This window comes from Schistocerca nitens, chromosome 4 (assembly GCF_023898315.1).
Source record: "Schistocerca nitens isolate TAMUIC-IGC-003100 chromosome 4, iqSchNite1.1, whole genome shotgun sequence".
In the NCBI taxonomy this organism is placed as follows: domain Eukaryota; kingdom Metazoa; phylum Arthropoda; class Insecta; order Orthoptera; family Acrididae; genus Schistocerca; species Schistocerca nitens.
The window spans coordinates 180640534-180666210 of NC_064617.1; positions in this window are offsets into that span (position 1 = coordinate 180640534).

Below are 25677 nucleotides of genomic sequence, written 5' to 3' on the forward strand. Positions count from 1 at the left end.
TATCAGTTTAATAAGTCACAGCTTCAAAATACTAACGCGAATTCTTTACAGACGAATGGAAAAAACTAGTAGAAGCGGACCTAGGGGAAGACCAGTTTGGATTCCGTAGAAATGTTGGAACACGTGAGGCAATACTAACCTTACGACTTATCTTAGAAGAAAGATTAAGGAAAGGCAAACCTACGTTTCTAGCATTTGTAGACTTAGAGACAGCTTTTGACAACGTTAACTGGAATACTCTCTTTCAAATTCTGAAGGTGGCAGCGGTAAAATACAGGGAGCGAAAGGCTATTTACAATTTGTACAGAAACCAGATGGAGTGTCGTAAGAGTTGAGGGGCATGAAATGGAAGCAGTGGTTGGGAAAGGAGTGAGACAGGGTTGTAGCCTCTCCCCGATGTTATTCAATCTGTATATTGAACAAGCAGTAAAGGAAACAAAAGAAAAATTCGGAGTAGGTATTAAAATTCATGGAGAAGAAGTAAAAACTTTGAGGTTCGCCGATGACATTGTAATTCTGTCAGAGAGAGCAAAGGACTTGGAAGAGCAGTTGAACGGAATGGATGGTGTCTTGAAGGGAGGATATAAGATGAACATCAACAAAAGCAAAACGAGGATAATGGAATGTAGTCGAATTAAGTCGGGTGATGTTGAGGGTATTAGATTAGGAAATGAGACACTTAAAGTAGTAAAGTAGTTTTGCTATTTAGGGAGTAAAATAACTGATGATGGTCGAAGTGGAGAGGATATAAAATGTAGACTGGCAATGGCAAGGAAATCGTTTCTGAAGAAGAGAAATTTGTTAACATCGAGTATAGATTTAAGTGTCAGGAAGTCGTTTCTGAAAGTATTTGTATGGAGTGTAGCCATGTATGGAAGTGAAACATGGACGATAGCCAGTTTGGACAAGAAGAGAATAGAAGCTTTCGAAATGTGGTGCTACAGAAGAATACTGAAGATAAGGTGGGTAGATCACGTAACTAATGAGGAGGTATTGAATAGGATTGGGGAGAAGAGAAGTTTGTGGCACAACTTGACTAGAAGAAGGGATCGATTGGTAGGACATGTTTTGAGGCATCAAGGGATCACAAATTTAGCATTGGAGGGCAGCGTGGAGGGTAAAAATCGTAGGAGGAGACCAAGAGATCAATACACTAAGCAGATTCAGAAGGACGTAGGTTGCAGTAGGTACTGGGAGATGAAGAAGCTTGCACAGGATAGAGTAGCATGGAGAGCTGCATCAAACCAGTCTCAGGACTGAAGACCACAACAACGACAACTGAATAAAAGACGACAAATTGTGACTGAAGGCGTTTTTTAATACACACCGCGAGTGTATTGAGTACAGTCTCGTTTGAAGCAGCAATATATGGATAAAATTTAAAAAAGGTTACGTATTATTTATCATTTTCGTTGCTGCTAGTTTCGTACATCAAATGGTACATTGTGATACATTTTTAAACAGCTCTTGAAGAGACTCAGTGTATTCTTGAATGAAATGTACATAGTTCCATTTGAAAAATTTAACCTCCGCCTCGTCTCTCCTACATGGGGATACATAAAACGTATACTAGCCGGCCGCTGTGGCCGAGCGGTTCTCGGCGCTTCAGTCCGGAACCACGCGGCTGCTACGGTCGCAGGTTCAAATCCTACCTCGGGCATGGATGTGTATGATGTCCTTAGGTTATTAAGGTTTACGTAGTTCTAAGTTTAGGGGACTGATGTCCTCAGATGTTAAGTCCCATAGTGCTTAGAGCCATTTGAACCATTTGAAAACATTTACTCTCAGAAAGAACTATCAAATGATGTTAAAAACCATTAATTGAAACAGTTTTCATTTAACGCATCAGAAAAAAGTTGCTTTAGGTGTATAAATTCTGAAGGTGGCAGGGGTAAAATACAGTGATCGAGAGGCTATTTACAATTACAGAAAATATGTTGTTGTGGCGTCCAACTTTACTGATGTACTATGAATATTGTACATAATTATCCTCGCATGCTCAATGGGCAAACCAAAATACCGTGAAGTACATTAATATTCGGACACTATGACACTTATTGCTAGCATCACGACTTCATTCTTAATAAAACGAACAAAAGCCAAGTATTGCTTTAGGTTACATGTCTTGTAAATAATAGCAATACAGAAACCAGATGGCAGCTATAAGAGTCGAGGGACATGAAAGGGAAGCAGGGTTTGAGAAGGGTGTGAGACAGGGTTGTAGCCTATCCCCGATGTTATTCAATCTGTATGTCGAGCAAGCAGAAAAGGAAACAAAAGAAAAATTTGGAGTAGGAATTAAAATCCATGGAGAAGAAGTAAAAACTTCGAGGATTGTCGATGACATTGTAATTCTGTCAGCGACAGCAAAGAACTTGGAAGAACAGTTGTACGGAATGGATAGTGTCTTGAAAGGAAGATATAAGATGAACATCAACAAGAGTAAAACGACGACAATGGAATGTAGTCGAATTAAATCAGGTGATGCTGAGGGCATTAGATTAGGAAATTAGGCACATAAAATACTGCATGTGTTCTACTGTTTGGGGATCAAAATAACTGATCATAGTCGAAGTAGAGAGGATGTAAAATGTAGACTGGTTATGGCAAGGAAAGTGTTTCTGAAGAAGAGAAATTCGTTAACATCGAGTATAGATTTAAGTGTAAGGAAATCCTTTCTGGAAGTATTTGTATGAAGTGTAACAACGTATGGAAATGAAACATGGGCGATACATAGTATAGACAACAAGTGAATGGAAGATTTCGAATTGTGGTGCTACAGAAGAATACTGAAGATTAGATGGGTATACCACGTAACTCACGAGGAGGTACTGAATAGAATTGGGGTGAAGACGAATTTATGGCATAATTGAACTAGAAGAAGGGATCCGTTGGTAGGACACGTTCTGAGGCGTCAAGGGATCACCAATTTAGTACTGGAGGGAAGCGTGGAGGGTAAAAATCGTAGAGGGAGACCAAGAGATGAATACACTAAGCAGATTCAGAAAAGCATGTAGGTTGCAGTAGTTACCCGGAGATGAAGAAGCTTGCACAGGATAGAGTAGCGTGGAGAGCTGAATCCGACCAGTATCTGGACTCAAGACCATAAAGTATAATAAAAACAAGTGAAAAAATTGGATGAAGTTTTAGTTGGGCTTGCACCCTCAGTGACGAATTTTTTCACTTGTTTTTCTTATTCTTTGTCGAAAATCTTAACTAGCAGCATGAGATCGGAGCCCGAGAACTTTCGCCATCTCGGCCGCTCCAATTCTCTACCACACGCCCGGAAGTAACAGTGTATTTATTTATTTATTTAACCTGATGAGATAAGGGCCATCAGGCTCTCTCTTACATCGGACCAGTGTTCCACACATGCAGCATTTCACACATCAGAGTTACATCATGACAATAGTTTAAATAAGGAAATTAGATTACTCTAGTGACAATATGAATAAAGAGTAATGACTAAGACATAATAAAGTAAATGCTGGCAGTATTTTTACAACAGGTGCTATACATACAAATTATGATACAAGCAATAATAATAACAGTAAAAAAATCAAATAGTGATAAACATGAGAAAAATTGGCAATAGTAATGAAGATTTGTGCAGATGTACATTAATATCTTGATGTGTAAAGTAGATGTTTACTAGTATAGCGAGTTTTGAGGAAGGGAGATTTAAGGGGGAGGGAAAGAGGGAAGTAATGAGTTGAAGTGCATTCATGTACAGAGGAAGGCATTACTGTTGCTTAAGTAAATACGTCATTAACTGTTTTTTGAAGCTGGACATGTTTTTAAGTTCTCTAACATAACGAGGGAGGTTATTCGAGAGTCGGGTTCCCGCTACTGTAAAGGACTTGGAGAAGGTCACTGAGCGATGCAATGGAACAGAGAGGATTTTATTGTGATGGGAACGTGTGTTTCTGTCATGTTGTTCCGACATAAGCGTCAAGGACGAGGAGAGATATGAGGGACAGTGTACATTTATAAGGCAGTAGATGAGACAGAGTGTATGGAAATCTCTGCGTTTGTCTGCACGCAGCCAGGACAATTTTGCATATGCTGGTGAAATGTGATCAAAAAGTCGAACGTGACAGATATATGACGCAGTCATTCATGACCAGTTCCAGACGTTGCGAATTTTCCTGAGAGAAGCCTTGTAGGATAATATCGCTGCAGTCAATGATTGGGAGTATAAGCGTTTGTCTAATTTCTTTTTCAGATCGAAAGGGAAGAGTTTTTTTTATATTTTTGTAGGACATGAAGGGATGCTGATGCTTTTACACACTTCAGTTACGTGCTCTATCCAATTTAGATTTTCACCTATTATTACTCCCCAACTCTTTGCTGAGGGAGAGAAGTTAATATTTGTTCCATTTAGGATAAGAGATGGTACGGATTACCGATGTTTTGGGCTAATGAGCTTAGTGACCAACAAGTACCGCTTGGGTTTTAGATGGGTTTAGTTTTAGTCCTATGTCCTGTGCCCATTCTGATAGTGCATAGAGGTCAGTATTGAAATTTTCAATAGCTATCTTAAGATTGCTTGGTTTCGCACTTAGAAATAACTGAAGGTCATCAGCAGACATGGTATTTGCAACAGGTCAGAACCGATGACACATCATTGACATACAGAGAGTATAGACCTAACACTGAGCCTTGGGGAACGCCTGACACTATACATGCCGCCATTGTGATTTTATATTCCCGGACAGGACGCATTGATGACGAGACGTCATGTATGAGCGAAACAATTGCACTGCACTTGGTGAAAAATTTAGACCGAGTACCACAGTCGGTGCTATTGCGGACCAGTCGTGCCCTGTTGCGTCAGTGATGTGCGTGAAGCGGCGTTTAGGGTCTTCTCGTGGCGGCTGCGTGTGTGCTGCCACTCCCGCACTGGGGGATCTTTACGGGAGCGACCGCCTGACACGGTGCAGCGGCCCGCCCACTTGCCGGTGAGGCGAGACTGCAGCCGAACGTCAGCGGCGGTGCCATTACCGGGCAAAGGGCGCGGCTCGCGAATGGCCGCTGCAGCTAAGGGCCTTGTTGCGCGACAGCCGGCGTCGGCGGCGGGGGGAGGGGTGTAAGGGCGGTTGCTCGTTAGGCGGGGCGCCGGCTCCCGGCAGAACCTCACGCGCGAACGGCTCCGTGAGAGCGACTTCATCCCCCCCTCCCCAACCCGTACCGCGCGAAGCTTCCGCTCCGCACCTCGTTTCCTGTCGCTGTCGATTGAACCTGTGACGAGAGCAGAAAGGCGACCGACGTAATGTCGTAGGAACTTTATGGTGTCGCGGGACAGGAAATCAGCTGGTATTGGCAAGGACGCGGAAAGTTAGGCGATTGCCCAGGGGCCCATGCTGGACCACCTCTTACCCCAATATACGAGAGGAGAAGAGAGGGAGGGGAGAGGAGGAGTGTGGGGTTGTCTCGTACTGATGCAGAAAACTAAGCTTGGAAGCAAGTGGGAGGAAATGTTCTGGAAAACAACGTATATTTACCCCTATGATAACACCAGGCTGTTGTTTCCTCGCAGCAACAGATTATTTTGTCAGATTTTTTATATAATTACAATTTTTAAAATTTTTCGCACATTGACAAATTGCTTGTTGCCTCCTGCCTCTGGATTTTAGGCCAACGTTTCTTTGATGACTTTTATGACATTTCAACATTAGTGGCTGACATTTTCAAAGCTTTGCCCTCCAGTGTTGGTAGTGAACTGGAGTAGCGCTCGCAACCACAATTTACACACGAACCTGTCGTGCCAACGTCTGAGGACTCTCTACTGGTCATTACAACTCTGGTTCTCCCTTTTCTACCTGTAACCGCAGTTCACTGGAGCACTGGAACCAAGGATCCGTTCAACTTCAAGTTTTCCTCTTCCTCGTTGATGCTGTTGTTACGTATGTAGTTCTCTATGGATTTCCTGAACAAGTGGAACTAGCTCTCCTCCACAACAAGAACTTTCACGCCGGCTAATTTTATTATGTAGTCGGTCCCAGACAGTGCGTGCTCCGACTACGGTTTTCCATATTACAGTGCATATGGTATATTGCTGAAATTACAAGTCATTTTCCAATCTGGATTTTTGGATTTCCTGACTTCTTATGAAATTGGTGGGGTACCCATTGCTCCTCAGAACGCTTTCCAGCTGTAGAATCTCGGGTCTGAGGTGCTTTAGCTTACATATCTGTCTTGCGCTTTGCGAGGCTGCTAATCCCGCCTCTCTCAGCTAATGGATTAACAGTTTGTGCAGGTATCGGTCCATCTGTGTCAGTTTTTGACACACTGTGTGTCCCATGTTCCCACCATTCTGTGTAGCCAGCTCATATACAAAGTATAGCTCTTGGTCCTTCTCTACCTCCACAATAAATTTTGTCGGTATTGAAACTTCATATGCCTTAGTCACCAGGCTTTTCCTCACCGTGGCTCCATACGAGTAAGGTGTCTTTGGCATATCTGTAGCGCATCTTGGGTTTACGAGGTGCCCAGTTCAGCGCCCGTGTTGTTCAGGAGATGCGACGTCATAAACGCTAAGCTGCATGAAAATGAAACTGCAAGACGAAATTCGGTAGAGATAGAGGTGAAATATGTGTACAAATACATGTGTTGTATGTTAAATACATTTGAAATTATTTGACATGTGCATATGCTGCCAAAGCCAAAACCCCTGTCAGCCGTGGCGCGGCTCTCGGGCGCAAGACGCTGTCGATGACTCCTCTGGTTGAGGTTGGCACTATGTGCGATCGCGAGCGCCTCCTGTCGGAGCGGGTCTTAACGGGGGAGTGAGTGCGAGTACGGGAGTCTGGGGCTGACAGCAGGGGAGAACGGACATTGCGACCGCACTCTGAGGCGACAAGAGTTGTTGTGCACGGCCGAGAAGGGAGCGTTGAGCAAGGCGGCAGTCAGCATCGCTTTCCGGGGGACAGAGAGTTGCGGCAGTCCAGCGAGCAGACACCATCTCCGGGAGCAGTGCTCCGGTTTGTGGACGTGACGTGGGTCGTATTTTGGCGCAGTATAGTTTGCTTGGTACGCACCTGCTGCTCCCTTTATGCCCACGTGTGTTGTTCTGTCCGTATGTGCATTAAAAAGGTTACGCTCCGGCTGGAACAGTGGCTTGTGCTTTACGTTCATGCACCCTGACTCATTTGTTTTGCTGCAGGCAGCTGTAATTTCAGAGATTTTTTTGTCGCGATTGTCTTAGACCAGTGGTGCCTAGTATCCGAGAACAAGACAGCTAACGTGTGACCTGTTGTTTTGGGTTTTTGAGTCCTGTTTGGGCAACCTAGTTATCACGCACACAAATGTATTGCTGCCGAGTGAGGTTAGTCCTAATCTTGTGGAACTGAGCTTTCAGTGACTGGCTCGTCTGCAAATTAATTAATTTAACCCTTTTGGTATGTTGTTTTTTGCTTTCAATGGTGAATTTCTTGTCATTCATTTGTGTATGTTTCGCCATTAATGATAACTGTGAGTAAGATAGCAAGGTCTTGAAGGGCTTGCGTATCGTGACTGTATTTTTGGCAACTGTTTAATTTGATTTCTTGTTTATCGGTCTGGTGAAAACTTATGCCAAGTTTACTAGTTTCCGCCTGTGGTCCGGAAGTTGGTTTTAAGGTAAACCCGTTGGTAAATCTTTACCGGACCTAACTGTTAACTGATCTTGCGTTGAACTAATGCCATTATTAAATCGTTTCTTGTGTGCTATAAATTGTATTACTATAGACAAGGAGACAGGGCACATTCTGTGGTCGAGGGGTAGGCACGGTTGCTGCTTTGCGCGTGGCGTCTTGTCGCTCGCTATCATTTCCCGCGTTAGTACGGGCGGCGTGAGATTTGTTTGCTCGCGGTTGTATGGCCGGTAGTCAGCTTTGCCTGCTCCCGCTTCAGGGTGTGCCGTGTTTTGTAAGGCGTACGCCGACTTTGTCACTGTTACTCCTGTGTTGCTGTCGGTCGCTTACCGAAACGTTAGTCTGTTTTAGAACGGTGGCCACTGGGCCGTGACGATGTCGGTTGATGACCAGCGTTGGGGCGGTCGTCCGCTCTGAGTGGCTTCGGTCGCTTGGACTTGGCAGTTACCTTCTGGTAAAACAGATCAAACTTGTTTATTTGCTGTAGGTTCCTAAGTAGTTTGTGAGAAAAGTTATAACTCAGCTTTTCATGATTTTACACAATTCAAGCATTTTGGTAAGGCATTTTCCTATCTGTTTTATTTATATGAGAATTCTTTATTGGGGCTATTCACCTGTTGAAGCTTAACAAAAAATTTGTAACTTAGCTTTCATGAATTTACTTAAATTAATCATTCTTGTAAAGCAGTCCTTTATCTATGTTTTATTTAAGTGGTAATTCTTTATTGGGGTTATTCACTGGTTGAATGTTAACATATGTTTGTAACCAAGTTTATGTCCTTGCTTAATTGAGATTTCTTAAGAGCCTTTATTGCTGGAAGATCATTAAAGCTTGGGCGCTTGTAATTGTGAATACTGTTGTCTGTCTATGTTGTGGGCTACCCTTCCACTTCCACAGCCAAGCTGTCCTATCTACCAGTACACCCTGCAACGATTTCATGCAAATTTGGAACACGTATTAGTTACGATCTGGAAAGAAATACTTTGGGGTAAAAACCACCAGTGTCCTGTTGGGGTGAACGTGATAACGTGCAGAGAGAAGTAGGGAGGAGGCGATGGAGATAGAGGGGAGGAGGAGATGGGCAGAGAGAGGGGAAAGGAGGAGGACAGAGAAAGGGAAGAGGAGGAGATGAACAGGGAGATAGGGAGAAGGAGGAGGAGGAGGAGATTAGTGTTTAACCTCCCATCGACAACGAGGTCACTGGAGCACAAGCTGGCACTATGCAAGGAAATCGGCCGTGCCCTTTCAAAGGAACCATCCCGGTATTTGCCTGAAACGACTTAGGGAAATCACGGAAAACTTAAATCAGGATGGCCGAAGACGGGTTTGAACCGTCGTCCTCCCGAATGCGAGTCCAATGTATTAACCAGTGCGCCACCCCGCTCGGTACGAAGGAGATGGAGTGTGAGAGGGAGGAGGAGGACATGGACAGAGAGGGGCTGAAGAATGAGATGGAGAGAGAGAGGGGCGGGGAAGGGAGAAGAAGATGGACTAATGGAAGAATGGAATAAATACATAGCCAGGTAACGCCGGGTACACATCTAGTTTAACATAAGATGGAATTCCCGTCAACGACTAAGCACGCCAACTATGACGTCAGAGCACCTATCATACGGGATAGTGTTGGCCGTCCAGTCCCACACCCACAATCGCAGTGTACGCAGTCACAGACGGTGCAGTATGACACAGAGAAGACGACTACCAGACTCTCTGTTGTGGAAGGCTAGAGGAAAAATGTAAGCAGGACAGTCGCAAACCGATGTGACTCGGTGGCTTATTGTGAATCGTTCTGTTGTTTCTCGGATGTGACGACAGTTTATAGAGACCGAAACTGTATCCAGAAGACCAGGGCAGGGCCGCCCACGTATGACGTCAAAAAGAGAGTACCTTTGTTTCACTGTAATGGGACGACGGTATTGCCTTAGTACTGAACGGCAACTGGCATCTGACTCCGCAGCATCAACTGGACGTGTTGTGTCGAGGCAAACGGTGAAGAGAAGGCTTCAGCAGAATGGTTTTTACTGTCTGAGACCTGCTGTATGTGTACCTCTGACTTGTCTTCACAGAAGGGAACGTCTAGAGCGGGCCGTGCGAGATTAGCCGAGCGGTCTAGGCGCTGCAGTCATGGACTGTGCGGCTGGTCCCGGCGGAGGTTCGAGTCCTCCCTCGGGAATGGGTGTGTGTGTTTGTCCTTAGGATAATTTAGATTAAGTAGTGTGTAAGCTTAGGGACTGATGACCTTAGCAGTTAAGTCCCATAAGATTTCACACAAATTTGAACTTTTTTGAGGATTCGTCAACGTGCTGCCTGGATGGTTGAACAATGAGCCAATGTTCTTTTCGCAGATGAGCCCCGATTTTGTCTGTAGAGTGATTCTCGACCAATTCGCATCCGGAGGGAACGAGAAACACGATTACCAGCCCAAAAATTACGGGAAGGGACCTGTGCTGAGGAGGATCCCTAATGGTGGCACGGATTATGTTGACACTCAAATACCTCTTCATGAAATTGTACAGGTGAAACGGCAAGGCTTAACTGCTGTCATGTATTTTGAGGAGATCTTGGGACCTCACGTGCGGTTGTTGTGAGATGCTGTGAGCCTAGATGCCTTCTCGACGGATGATAATGCTCGACCTCATAGAGGTACAGGTGGTTGACGTTTTCTTGTAAACGGAAGATATTGCACACATGGCGTGGTCTGCTTGATGGCTCTCGATTCTGCACCATAACCATCAACAAGAGGCAGCAAGTATGAGGTAGCCAAGGAGGTCAAAACGTGGATTCTACTATGCCAAGACTGCTTGGTAGCTACAGCAGGAAAACACAATTAATTAACGGGAGAAAAAAATAAGAAAGTATTTATTACTTATCTTTGTTGTAGTCCTGTTAGTTGACAATTATAGAAGACACGACTAGACTAAGCGTCTGTAGAATGACAATTTAAAAGTAACAAATCTTGCAGTGACGAATTAATCTCTCGTAATCTTGAATGTCGAATCCGGTGAATTTGAAGACTAACTTGGATGTCGACATGACAGAACGCAGAATTTTTTTGACTTTACTGTGGTACTATTGTGGACCTTTACAACTGGGCTACAAAGACTTGATGGCAGCAATGACCGAGCTGCTCCCGATGACTGACTAACATTTGCGCCGGTTGACCACTGAGTGCGGCTACGAACAGTAGACTGGCACAACTGCACCACACTGCTGCTACACATGAAGTGGCCTAGAGGCGCCTCCCGGCGAGCTTAAGTACTGCGACTGGCTGTGTACCCTTTGGCCAACACAGCCGTTCTTCAGTTCCGTTTGAGAGAATCGCAACCGGCGGATCCATCTCTCAGGCGGCGATGTGGTTGTATGACTGACGACATCACACTGCTCGCTCTCCGGATTTCAAACCCGTAGAACACGTCTGGAATGCATTAGTGAGGGAGCTTGCATCACGTGAGCATCAACCAACCACTCTTCAAGACTTGCGAGCAGCTCCACAGAAAGAATAGGCGTTATTACCTCAACATGAGATTGATGACATCATTCACAGCATGCCGCGTCGTTGTCAAGCCTGTATTGCTGCCAGAGGTCGTCACACCCCATCCTGAGCACATTAACCAGTTGTCGAAATATTTGTGCAACTCAGTTAAGTTGGAGAAAACGAACATATTTTTCTACCGTCATGCTTGTTGCGGTTGGTTCAAATGGTTCAAATGGCTCTGAGCACTATGGGACTCAACTGCCGAGGTCATTAGTCCCCTAGAACTTAGAACTAGTTAAACCTAACTAACCTAAGGACATCACAAACATCCATGCCCGAGGCAGGATTCGAACCTGCGACCGTAGCGGTCTTGCGGTTCCAGACTGCAGCGCCTTTAACCGCACGGCCACTTCGGCCGGCTGTTGCGGTTGTTTACGTCCTGTATTCTCTACATTGTTTCTATTTTACCGTCACATTTTTATAATGTTTTGTGGTAAAATAAACGCAAGTTTCTGTTTGCTGCTTTAATTTTGGACACCAGTATAGTTTGACGTAAATTTCAAACCCGATACTTCTATCCGTTCCTGAGGAAAAGGGGTAACAGATAGACAGAGAGACGGATAACGAAATGTTCTTTCAGGGGTGCCGGTTTTAAGGACTGAGGTACGGAACCATAAACAAATATAATAATTAAAGTTACCAAATATGCAGCAACCAGTCGCATAATCATGTTTTTTTTTTTGCCACTGGTTGCTGCATGTTTGGTAATTTTATGGTTTACGGTCACTGCACAGCTTGGGAACTACATGGAGCCCACCATTCATAAAATGTAATAATGACAGATATAGAAGTAAATACAGCCGGAGTGGAGACATGCACGTTTTGCGAACTAGAAAACGCCGCACCTAACCACGTGGCAACCAGACGGGCGCAATCGAAACGTACGCTCTGAACGTGGCGCGTTATCCGCGAGCGATACAGCGAGCGCGGCGCGGACTGGAAGAATGCGGACGGCAATAACGGGGAGTGAGGCAGAGCTGGCGGCACGCATTTGGGAATTGCAACAGCGCGCTGGCGGCCGAGGCGCGGAGAGGAGAGGGGGGCTGCCGAACGCCAGTGGATTTACGGCTCGCTCGTTATCTGCTGCGAGAATTCCACAGCCCGGCAGCGCAGAGGCGCCGCCGCACCGCACCACGCCGCGCAGCCTAATCGGGTATTTCAATATCGCCGCCTGGCCTAATGGACGGTCCCTGCGGCCAGACAGCCGGCCAACCAACCAACGGATCGTGAAGGGACCGCGCACTCACAGGCGTGCACCGTGCTCTTTGACGAGGTTGCGCTCTGCTCTGGTCGACCGATTGCCAGTACTTCGCATCGGAGCTAGACTAAAGGAGCACACGATAGTCAGCGGCAAGGAACCCAGATTATTTATCGCCAGTGTGGTTTTATATTAATTGACTTAAAAATATAAGAATTTAAGATGAGTTTAATTCTTTAAGACTACTGGACCATATACTGAGTAACGTTTATGTTCGGACACTATGTGATTATTACGTTGTAGCATCATAACTTTATTCTTAACAAAACAAAAATAAAAAAAAATCAAGTATGATATTAAGACAGCTGTCCAGTAAATAGCAGTATCAACTTTTTTTACTCAACTTATAGAAGTTGCCAACCAGTAAAATTTAAACAAAACACTAGAATGAGATTTTCACTCTGCAGCGGAGTGTGCGCTGATATGAAACTTCCTGGTAGATTAAAACTGTGTGCCGGACCGAGACCCGAACTCGGGACCTTATCCTTTCGCGGGCAAGTGCTCTACCATCTTTTTTTTTTTTTTGGTTCGTTATTGATCGTTGTGTTTGGTCGTTGCGGACGTCGCAAGACATCCTGTTCAAGTTCGGTGGTTGATCCTTCCACTCAGTTTTTTATTACAGAGGCCAACCGGCTCTCTGACCGAACACGTTGAGCTACCGTGCCGGCACCATCTGAGCTACCCAAGCACGACTCACGCCCCGTCCTCACAGCTTTACTTTGTAAGTAGGCTGTTTAGGTTTTTATGTTGGTAACGCCACGTAGCGCTCTATATGAAAATCACTGACTGTGCTGTGTGAAGTCTGTGGCTGGTTTGCATTGTTGGAATAATCGCTATTGTAGTGTTGGGCAGTCGGATGTGAACAGCGCGTAGCATTGCGCAGTTGGACGTGAGCCGCCAACAGTAGTGGATGTGGGGAGAGAGATGGCAGAATTTTGAGAGCGGCCGATCTGGACGTGTCCATCAGAAAGAGTAAATTTGTAATACTGGATATGTGAACTGATTATATATATATATATATATATATATATATATATATATATATATGACTTCATTTGCTAACTATGCCTATTAGTAGTTAGTGCCTTCAGTAGTTAGAGTCTTTTATTTAGCCGGCAGTATTGGCGCTCGCTGTATTGCAGTAGTTTGAGCAACGAAGATTTTTGTGAGGTAAGTGATTCATGAAAGGTATAGGTTATTGTTATTCAGGGCCATTCTTTTGTAGGGATTATTGAAAGTCAGATTGCATTGCGCTAAAAAAAATATTGTGTGTCAGTTTAGTGATGATCAGAATAAGTAAAGAGAGAAATGTCTGAGTACGTTCAGTTTTGCTCAGTTGTTTGAAAATCAAATAACGTAAGAGGTTTATCAGCACAGTAATTCATTAATTTTTTTAAGGGGAGGTTTCAACTTCTGCCAGTACCTCGTCTCCTACAACCCCCAGGCTGTGGCTAAGCCATGTCTCCGCAATATCCTTTCTTTCAGGAGTGCTAGTTCTGCAAAGGTATGCAGGAGAGCTTCTGTAAGGTATGGAAGGTAGGAGACGAGGTACTGGCAGAAGTAAAGCTGTGAGGACGGGGCGTGAGTCGTGCTTGGGTAGCTCAGATGGTAGAGCACTTCCCCGCGAAAGTCAAAGAACCCGAGCTCGAGTCGCGGTCCGGCACTGAGTTTTAATCTGCCAGGAAGTTTAAATAAAACACTGTTCGATCTTCACGTTACGTAAAATTCTGACAGTTGGAAGTGTTGTTTTGATTGTTCACGTCAAGTTATAATCTCTGTGTTTGTTTACAAGTGCGGTAGACTGTCCAGATTGTACAACGCCACGCAGAACTAATACTAGTTTTGATACACGACAACGTGTGCTTTTTCATAACACCAAAGGTAAATCATGTATATAAATTTCTGCCGTACTCGACATGAGTAAGAGTACTGCGGCATCGTCAGACGTTTCAAAAAACGAGGAAAGTGTAGACTCTATACCTCAAAACGGCCAACTGAAGAAGTTCGATGCACTTGACTTGAGGAATGCACGTGTCATGAGGAAACGAATACGAAAAATAGAGAAGGACTCCACACTCAGTGGACCGAAATTAGCAGGGGAGCTTCTAAAGGAGACTGGGAAAAATGTCCATTATCAGAAGATTCTCAGGTGACTGAAAGACAGTGGCTACAGTGGAAGAATGGCTAGGAAGAAATCGTATCTGAATGAACAGAATCGAAAGGAGAGACTGGACTTTGTTAAAGAGCTTATTACGAAGGAAGAGATCTGTCGAGCGCTGTTGGCAAATGGGGTGCACTCAGCCCTTGTGAGACCAATTGAAGAGCTGCTTGATGGGGAAATAGTGGTTCAAATGGCTCTAAGCGTTATGGGACTGAGGTCATCAGTCCCCTAGACTTTGTACTACTGAAATCTAACTAACCTAAGGACATCACACACATCCGAGGCAGGATTAGAACCTGCGACCGTAGCAGAAGCGCGGTTCCGGACTTAATCGGCTAGCACCGCTCGGCCACAGCGGCCGGCGGAAATAGTGGCTCCGGTCATGAAAACTGACAACTACCTGGAGAGCGGTGTGCTGCCCACATGCCGTTCCATATCCACATCCAGTGACGCCTGTGGGCTGAGGATGACACGGCGGTCGGTCGGTAGCATTGGGTCTTCATGGCCTGTTCGGACGGAGTTAGTTAAATAAAGTGGAACGAGATCATTCTTACTGACGAAACTAAACTAAACATTTTTGGTTTGGACGGAGGAAGAAGGATGGTACGGCGGAAGAGAAATGAAGAATTTAGTCACAAATACTAAGGTGACTGTAAACCATGGAGACGGCAGTGATCTTGTCTGCAGCTATATGTCCACATTTGGAGAGGGCGAATTAGTATTCATCGACAGTATTATGGACAAATATCTGTATCTGAACACATTAAAAACAATTTGCGCTAAGGTGCTGAAAAAATAGGAATATCAAAGACGTACAAATTTTACCAGGACAATGACCCGAAACACAAGTTTCACGTTGTGTAGGAATGTTTGTTGTTCACTTGACCGAAAATCTGACAACCACCACTTCAGTCTCCAGACCTCAACTCTCTTGAGAATGGGTGGGGAGAACTAGAGCGACGTATTAGAAAAACACCAATATCTTCCAATGGAAATCTGAAGTGTCGATTAAGCGAAGAATGCGACATCCATGTACCGACTATTTAAGAAAGATAATTAGAAATTTGCTACAGCGTTTGAAAGAAGTGAAACCACAGAATGGCTATCCGACAAGATACTGAAACATATATTTTTCGCAAAAACTTGTCTTGAAATAATTAGTTCAGAAAAGCGTCCGAATATTAATGTAACGTGAACAAGGAGCCAGTTTTATTGAAATCGTATTAGTCAAGAAATTTGTTAAGTTATGTTAACAAATTTTATGCTATTATTTACAAGACATGTAACCTAAAGCAAAACTTGGCTTCGTTTTGTTAAGAATGAAGTCGTGATGCTAGAAATAAAAGTGCCATAGTGTCCGAATAACGGTATTTTCATTTGCCCATTGGGTATGCGAGGATAATTATGTACAATATTCATGGTACACAAGTAAAGTAGGACGCCACAACAACATTTTTTCTGCTATAAAAAGATTTAACAGTTTCATTAATAATACACTCCTGGAAATGGAAAAAAGAACACATTGACACCGGTGTGTCAGACCCACCATACTTGCTCCGGACACTGCGAGAGGGCTGTACAAGCAATGATCACACGCACGGCACAGCGGACACACCAGGAACCGCGGTGTTGGCCGTCGAATGGCGCTAGCTGCGCAGCATTTGTGCACCGCCGCCGTCAGTGGCAGCCAGTTTGCCGTGGCATACGGAGCTCCATCGCAGTCTTTAACACTGGTAGCATGCCGCGACAGCGTGGACGTGAACCGTATGTGCAGTTGACGGACTTTGAGCGAGGGCGTATAGTGGGCATGCGGGAGGCCGGGTGGACGTACCGCCGAATTGCTCAACACGTGGGGCGTGAGGTCTCCACAGTACATCGATGTTGTCGCCAGTGGTCGGCGGAAGGTGCACGCGCCCGTCGACCTGGGACCGGACCGCAGCGACGCACGGATGCACGCCAAGACCGTAGGATCCTACGCAGTGCCGTAGGGGACCGCACCGCCACTTCCCAGCAAATTAGGGACACTGTTGCTCCTGGGGTATCGGCGAGGACCATTCGCAACCGTCTCCATGAAGCTGGGCTACGGTCCCGCACACCGTTAGGCCGTCTTCCGCTCACGCCCCAACATCGTGCAGCCCGCCTCCAGTGGTGTCGCGACAGGCGTGAACGGAGGGACGAATGGAGACGTGTCGTCTTCAGCGATGAGAGTCGCTTCTGCCTTGGTGCCAATGATGGTCGTATGCGTGTTTGGCGCCGTGCAGGTGAGCGCCACAATCAGGACTGCATACGACCGAGGCACACAGGGCCAACACCCGGCATCATGGTGTGGGGAGCGATCTCCTACACTGGCCGTACACCACTGGTGATCGTCGAGGGGACACTGAATAGTGCACGGTACATCCAAACCGTCATCGAACCCATCGTTCTACCATTCCTAGACCGGCAAGGGCACCTGCTGTTCCAATAGGACAACGCACGTCCGCATGTATCCCGTGCCACCCAACGTGCTCTAGAAGGTGTAAGTCAACTACGCTGGCCAGCAAGATCTCCGGATCTGTCCCCCATTGAGCATGTTTGGGACTGGATGAAGCGTCGTCTCACGCGGTCTGCACGTCCAGCACGAACGCTGGTCCAACTGAGGCGCCAGGTGGAAATGGCATGGCGAGCCGTTCCACAGGACTACATCCAGCATCTCTACGATCGTCTCCATGGGAGAATAGCAGCCTGCATTGCTGCGAAAGGTGGATATACACTGTACTAGTGCCGACATTGTGCATGCTCTGTTGCCTGTGTCTATGTGCCTGTGGTTCTGTCAGTGTGATCATGTGATGTATCTGACCCCAGGAATGTGTCAATAAAGTTTCCCCTTCCTGGGACAATGAATTCACGGTGTTCTTATTTCAATTTCCAGGAGTGTAGTTGTACACTGTAAATAAGTGCAAACGGATTGTGTTATCTTAGTTTACTGAAAATCAGTCATCGCCATGCAGTAAATATAAGACGCGATTCTTGAGCTGGCAAGTCATCCAATAACGTATATACAAGGTGAATGACAACCCTAACGTCAAATTTTGAGATTTCCTAATATGGACCAAAGCAAGGAAAAAATGTCCAGTAAACATGGGGTCTAAAATGCAGATCTGAAGAGTTAAGAGCAGTTCTTCAGTGGAAGAGATGTGTTTCACAGTAGCAAATATGTACAAGTGTTCGTAGCTCTTAAGGTATCCACTTTTGAGCTCATGTTCACTAGGTGTTTTCTTTTTCTTGTTTTCGTGCGTACCTATACCTTTCAAAGTTGTCGGTGGATTTCTGGTTCATCCTTCGTAACAGTCGTGTGAAGTTAGCACCCCTTTTTCGAGAAATATACATTTTTTTCACAGTTCTTGTTAGATGTGCCATAGTTCTAGAGTTCTTTGTACAAAATTTGAATAGTCCTGCAGAATTTAGCGAAGAAAACAACAATACTCGAAAAAATTTTCGTATCGAAAATATTTTTTCTCAATTTTCGCAAATTGTAAATAGTTCCATCGAAAACCCAAGTAACATTTTTTTGTGCAGCTAATAGTTTACGAGATAATTGCAATTTAAGGAGAAAATCTTTTCACTTACTGTGAAGTTGGCACCCTTTTTTTCAGAAATGTATATTTTTTTCAGAAATGTATATTTTTTTCAGAGTTCTTGATAGATATGCCATAGTTCTAGAGTTCTTTGTACAAAATTTCAATAGTTCTGCAGAATTTAGCGAGGAAAACAACAATATACGAAAAAATTTTCGTATCGGAAACATTCTTTGTCAATTTTCGCAAATTGTAAAACAGTGCAACAGTTCTGAGCACAGTTCTGAACAGAACTCCAAGAGTTCTATCGGAAACCCAAGTAACATTTTACTGTGCAGCTAATAGTTTACGAGATAATTGCAATTTAAGGAGAAAATCTTTTCTCTTACTGTGAAGTTGGCACCCTCTTTTTCAGAAATGTATTATATTTTCAGAGTTCTTGATAGATATGCCATAGTTCTAGAGTTCTCTGTACAAAATTTCAATAATTCTGCAGAATTTAGCGAAGAAAGCACATTGTATAACATAGCTGATTCCGGAACGCTTTCCTTCTGATACAATTCTTACTGTTCCCACAATAAATCACTTGTGCATAGATTCCAACTGTACTGATCATTACAAAAATATAACCATTGACCAGCGGCGCAAATTTCTTGCAGCGTTGTACAAAGCATTCGGCTTATCCGCTGTGAAAATGCCACACTTAACGCTATTGTAAAATTTACGGTGGATGGCTTCCGTTTATCTACAATGTCAGCATCTATCGAATTATCTTCATGCAAACGTGATGCCTGGATCACTCACTTCCCCTTTTTAGGTACGGAGGAAACTTGAGTTCAGTCTTGTGGAAGCCAAAAAAGGAAATGTGGGCAGCCCTTCTTTTACTGATAGCAAACTCTAGAGAACTCTCACGCTTGTTTTTCTTCATCATACCAACAAAAGAAAAATTCTCCCTTCATAGCTCTATTACCATTCCAGTACTAGTAAACCAGTTGTCCGCTTTCACATTTCGACCTGACTGATATATACGTTTACACAGTCACAGAACAACATCAAAATGTTTATTGCTCAGTTGGTAAATCCTTCTGGTTGCAACACAGGTATATTTACAAATTGTACAGGTGAAATACTTAAGAATCCACACTTAAGAATCCATACTCGTTTGTTTTGCTAGATACATATTGGCGTAAACTGTACTTTCCACAGAATCCTTCCAGTTTCTTGTCTACTGCAACATTTTCTCCAAGGGTGTAAGATTTGTGGTAGTTGCGTGCAAACACAGTAAATATTTCCCGAATAGCTGTTAGCTTGTCTAATTGTCTCCTTTCATCACGAATAGCGCGACTGTAAAATCTAAGGCACTCCAAAATAAATTTGAAACGTTTTTATGTTCATTTGCGAGGCAAAATTTTTCAATGCCATCACCATCAGTTCCACACAGATCTTCCAGGCTTTATCTGTTACTTTTGTTAACAACAATTAAAAACAAGAGACTGATGAAGGCTTTCAATTCAATAACATCTATTGATTTTACCCCTCTCTCACGCTGAAATAAGGCTTTGATGTTCTCAAAATTCTGATTGGAATACAAAACTACAATAGACAAATATCGTCATCTATGACGTAATTACAGCATCACAAAGGCTGCTTTGGCTGCACCTTTTGGTCCAGGTAAATTTCGAATAATATTATGCTCTTCGAACAATATGCTTTGGATTTCTTCAACATTATCTAGTACTTTCCACTTATAATAATAAAATTCCTATAAAATAACGCAAGCAGGAGCAGTGTATTAATCTGATATTTGACGTTCAGACAGCGGACACTGACGATTAAACAGTTCAAACAGAATTCAAGTGCAGTTTACATTCTGGATTAGCTTTGTACTACTTACTACGTTGATAAACAAATAAATTAATCGCTGAAATGAAATATGAAAGGGCACTGTGGATAAAAACGACCAATCGGCTCATATCTCATCAGGAGAGCATTAGCGTCGATACTGAATCGTACAGCAATGAAAGGCATTGTAGTTTTACTTGTCAACAATTGGCAGCACTGGCGCCTTCTCGTTATAGCTTCCTTTCTCTGTACGCCTTTCATTGTTGTATGATTCAGTATCGACGCTAATGCTCTCTTGATGAGATATGAGCCGATTGCTCGTTGTTATCCACTGTGCACTTTCGTATTTCACAACACACAACAATGAAAAGCATACGGAGAAGGGAAGCTGTTAACGAAGCAGCGCCAATACTGCAAATTGTTGAAAATTAATTTACAGAAAATTTCGACATGTGTCAATCTGAACAGCTGCGCCCGATGGAAGGATAATGAAAACTATGATACGTCCCTGAGACCTCTCAAGACCAAAAAATAATAAACAAAGCACAACAACAATGCAAAAGTCGTGGCACTACATCTGGAAACAATGAACACGTGAACTGCGTCTTTTAAACAATCGGCAAATGACGTCAGTGTAGTAGTTACAATAGAGGTAGCATCAAAGTTTCTCACGGTAGCATCAAAGCTAATGACAACAACAGCAGCACTTTTTGGGTGGCGCGCGCCGCGTTGTGTGAAGCCGCCCGCCAGCGCTGCATTTCCTTGATCTGCCCCTAATGACTAAACAATACTGCTCACTCTCATGTGAATAATCGTTATGCTCGTTCAGTCAGAGCTCTTGTGCAGTCGGTGCCTGTTGTGCAGTCGGTGCTGTTGTGTAAGTGATATTTATGAACCGTAATACCCATAAAAATGTACAATCTACCAGAATTGAAACGTCTTCTCAGTATGGAGGAATTTAAAGTAATCGATGATAGAGGCATTCAGTTCACTCCGTCTCATCTGGTCTTCCAAAAACTGTCCGATGCCATGGCCGACATCGGCTCGCAAATGTCTTCAAAACATGTTTACACAACAATTAAAGAAGATCGTCACGATCTGCTTGCTTTTGTTAGAAACACTTTCAGGCTGGAATGTTTCGTTGAAGAAAAAGACGACGACAGCAAAGATGAGTCGTGGAATGTTTTTGGTTCTTCGTGCAACAAGGACATGACAAAGCAATTCGACTTACTACTGTCAGCAGAAAAATGGTCTACCATAAAACCAACAAAGAGGACGCTTGGAAAGCCATCAAGACTGGAAATAGGGAAATGGACCGATTTGATGGCTGATAAAATTTGTGAACATCACAAAATTCCATGTGCCTTTTCTTTCAAATACGCGAAAGTATGTGAAAGTTCAAGATCAAGGTATTTCTTGAAGATCAAAGGAAGATGCACAGAATGCGGAGCCACTTTCGAAGGGATTGCTCTGAAGAAGCCAAAAAAGGACAACGATATTATTATAAACTGCACTTTCAAACTTTTCAGATGATAGTATTCACCTTAAAAGAAGACAACTTCGTGGCACGAGAAGACAACAGGTAGCTGCTAAATTGGTTGATAACAGGATGCCTGCAGCTCTTTGGCGAAATTATGAAGCGAAAAATATGTCTTTCGGAGACATGATTCCTCCAAATTTACCAAATGCTGATGTCTTGAGAAAGGCTAAAGAAGAGGAAAGGGACAAACGTTTTGGGATAACAACCAGTAAGCCTGTTGAAAACCTGCAAATTGCAAAACATGCAACCCATCGGGACGAAATTCATGCAATCGGATTGGACGCATTCTTCTGTATATATTGGCTGAAAGATCAAAGTCAGTTGCACAAATATTGTCATCAAATCAATAGCAGTGTATACGATTCGGTAGATGCCACAGGTGGCGTTGCATTTCGAGTTATTTCACGATTTGGGGATCTGTCAAACAGGGCTGACTGTGTGGAAATTAAGTCAAAGTACATATACCTGTATCAGTACATGTGCATCCGCGAAGTAAACGTTACTAGTAAAGATCCAAATATCGTCAATCGATCATCAATCAGTTGCCCAACATATCAGATGATATCCTCTAGGCATGACGCATCATTCTTGTCATTTTTCTTTATGGAAATCGTCAGATCTGGAGCTCCCAGACCAAAAATCATGGTAACTGATTTTGGTAAGGCTTTGTTGGTTGCCATTTCTAGAGCAATAGCCAATTGCTCGGACTTAACAGATTATCTGAATAGGTGTTATAGTCATATTGTTTTGCATGAAAGAGTAATTCTACCCTCGTGTTGTTTGAGAATAGATTTAAACCATTTTATGGTCATGATTTCGAAGTGGAAATGCTTCTCGAGAGTTAAATCGCAAGTCAAACAACTTTATCTTCGAGTTTTGGCCCATATTTACATGATGACAGATTTTCGTGATATTGAAAGTGCTTTGCGCTCACTTTTGGTTGTTGCGTTGAGTGAACATCTTGGAATTGATGAGTGCGGTCAAGAATATGCATCAATGGAACATCAGCGCCAGCTTGATAACATTATCAGAGGTGGTCCACGTCATTCATATATTGACGAAAAGAAAGATGATGACAAGAAAACTGATGATGTTGAAAACAATGATGACTGTCTTTTGGAATCAATTTTGAACTCTAAGGAATCTACTGCAAACGCGTGGATTGATAGGGCAAAACGTATCTACAATGAAGCTGAAGTCATCGCGAATCAGACTAAGGATGACAATCTATTTGATGTGAATCCGTACAACATTCCTAATGCTGCAGAGATGCTGAAAGAGTTGATGTACTATATACCACTGTGGACATCTGTGATGTATCCTTCTTTCCATATTCCTTTATCTATTCGTTCGTCAGCAGCGACTGAAGGACAATTTTCAAAATTAAAGACAATGGGCTTTGACAAGCTGCCTTTACGAGTAGACAAATTCATTTTTCAACATTTGAAGTGGCTGCGTGAGGAAACAAAACTGTTAGCGCCACTTATGATGGAAAAACAAGATTCAAAGCAAGCTGTGAAGCACAAACCAACTGAAGCATCGTTGCCTTACCATGAAGAAGAAAACTGGAGAGGAAAAAATAAGAAGCTGCAGATAACAAACCCCAAAAGCAACCATATCCTTGATAATTCCGAGAGCACACAGAACAATACCTTAAGAAGTGAGACCCAACTCGATGATGCCAATAAGACAGAGTTAAACAAAATTTTTAATAGTTTTGAACACAGATTATCTCCTACTTCGAGCGCACTTGTTATGAATGCGGAGAACAACTGTCCCTCAGTCAAAAGTGAGAGTGTGTGTTTTCAGCGCTCTTCAGATAATAATTTACCGCCGAATTTGGACTCTAAAGAGATATGTCATTCCACAAAAGACTATCGAGAATCATGCTTCACCAGGGATGTCAATGAAATTTCATTCTGTGGTTCGAAAACAGAAGAAAATCGGGAGACCTGTTACAATAAAATGGAGGAGAGTGCAATGCTGAAAAAGCTTCAAAATGAAATCATTGTCACATCGAGCATGCAAACTAAGAGCAAGAAAAACTACTTAGATGATTGCCCAACTGGAATTCGACTAAGAAATTCATAGACATTAATTTGCCACTTTTCCCAAATGGGTCCTCAAGCAAATTCAAATCTGCTACCTACAACTTGAAGGGAACGTGCGGTTTCGATTCTTTGATAACCTTATTCATGCAAGCAATATCACTCAGTGATGATTTCAAAAGTACCATTCAAATGGTGAGCCATCCATTTTTGGATCTGGCTTTGGATATTTTGGACAAAAAAAATTATAAACTCCCAGCATTTTAAGCAGAGATTTGATATTTTATATGTGATACCGTTCCTAAAAAAAGGAGTAATCTCTCGAAAAATATTGTCTCTGAATGCAGAGTCGAATTTTGGGGAATTATACGAGACAATATTAAAAGATAACCCGATTTGCAACAAAAAGTGATGTGTGAAACTACATTATATTTCCGTTGATACGTATGTGCTTTTCAGACTTGGTTATAATTTCATGCAAGAGGCTGTAGATGCAACAAATGGAGGTCTAAAGACTATCATAAAATGCAAGAAATGTAAAGGAGAAGCAGTTGAAGAAAAGAAATTCGGATGCTACTTGATGATGGATACTAGTATACAACTTGTCCACTAACTGAAGATCAGTTTCCTCCAAATCAAAGGAAGAAATGTGTGTTGTAAACGATCACGAAAGAAATCGTAGTCGATAATCAAGAGTACACTCTCGTTGGTGCCATTCATTATAATAGCTCCATCAAACACTACACGGCATATGTCTTCGATGGAACCTACTGGAAGCAGTACGATGACCTGTATAAAGATGTACAGAGAGTTTCAAAAGAAACGATAATTTCTCCACACCTGTTCATGTATGTCAAGACAGGAAAATTTTCAAATGGCAGCTACAAGACTGACGAGACGAAACAAGTAGTTCCTACATAGGAACTTTGCTTTATAGGGTAAGCAACTGCTAAAAGTTGATATCTAAATATTACAAATACAGCTCTTATGTTAGTTCTTCGTATCTTTGTTTCTGGAACCACAGCCCTCCTGTTTTAGTTACTAGAATAAGAGCATTTTATGCCCTAAATTTCACGTATATATTTTTTGTACTTATTTTTATAGTTGTTTCACACCTCATAAATTCTATGCTTATATATTACTGAATTCCCTACACATGTATTTCCTTCTGGATTTAAGTGTATCCTGAAGAAGACCTGTTAAGGGAACCTGTACATCACGGCCTGTAGTTTTTCCTGGTACTTTGAAATTTAATAATGCAAGACTGTCAATAGATTTAGGAATGAAACTTTTATCAAAGAATTAGTATATTGTGAGCTCTAGGTGAAATACATTGTAAATCTGTGGAATACATTGTGCAGCGAATATTGATGTTTTTCTTATATACAGAATTATATGTAATTGTTATTTTAGGTTCAATGTACTTACACACTATTCCAAATAAAAGATTTGAATTATTACCTTGTTGAAACAGCAAGCCAGTAATATTTTTCAGTTTCATGTTTTGATTATTTTAAAAACAATGTATTTTAAGAGAAAATGTTTTCTCCTAATAATTTAAGAACATAATATGACATACTACAGCTTAAAATATTTAATCCATTCTTGAATAATGTGGTTCAGTGTGTAGGCAAGCACTATATTATTATTCATCCATAGCTTTGTTTATGTAGCTTTAATAGTGGATGAGATACCGGTAACAGTATCTCTGTATGCAAAAACGTTGATTGCAGAAAATTGAAACTAAAGATTTGTATGTCATTTTCTTCTCAATGACGCCATTGCAAACCATTCCTGCTCCATAATCCTGCTGATACCTTTCATGTCCTTTTCATTTTCTTTAGTTTTGCTTCTTTTCTTTGTTATTCTGGCCTCCTTTTTCATGCTTGTAGCAGCTTTTTCAGTTTATGTAACATGTTACCTGTCCGCCCATACCAGCACAATTTTAATGTTGTTCCTAGCTTTGATGCCTGTTCTGCTCATTGTTTTTAATCTTTACTCCATCAGGCTGGCCAGAGTGGCCGAGCGGTTCTAGGCGCTACAGTCTGGAACCGCGCGACCGCTCCGGTCGCAGGTTCTATTCCTGCCTCGGACATGGATG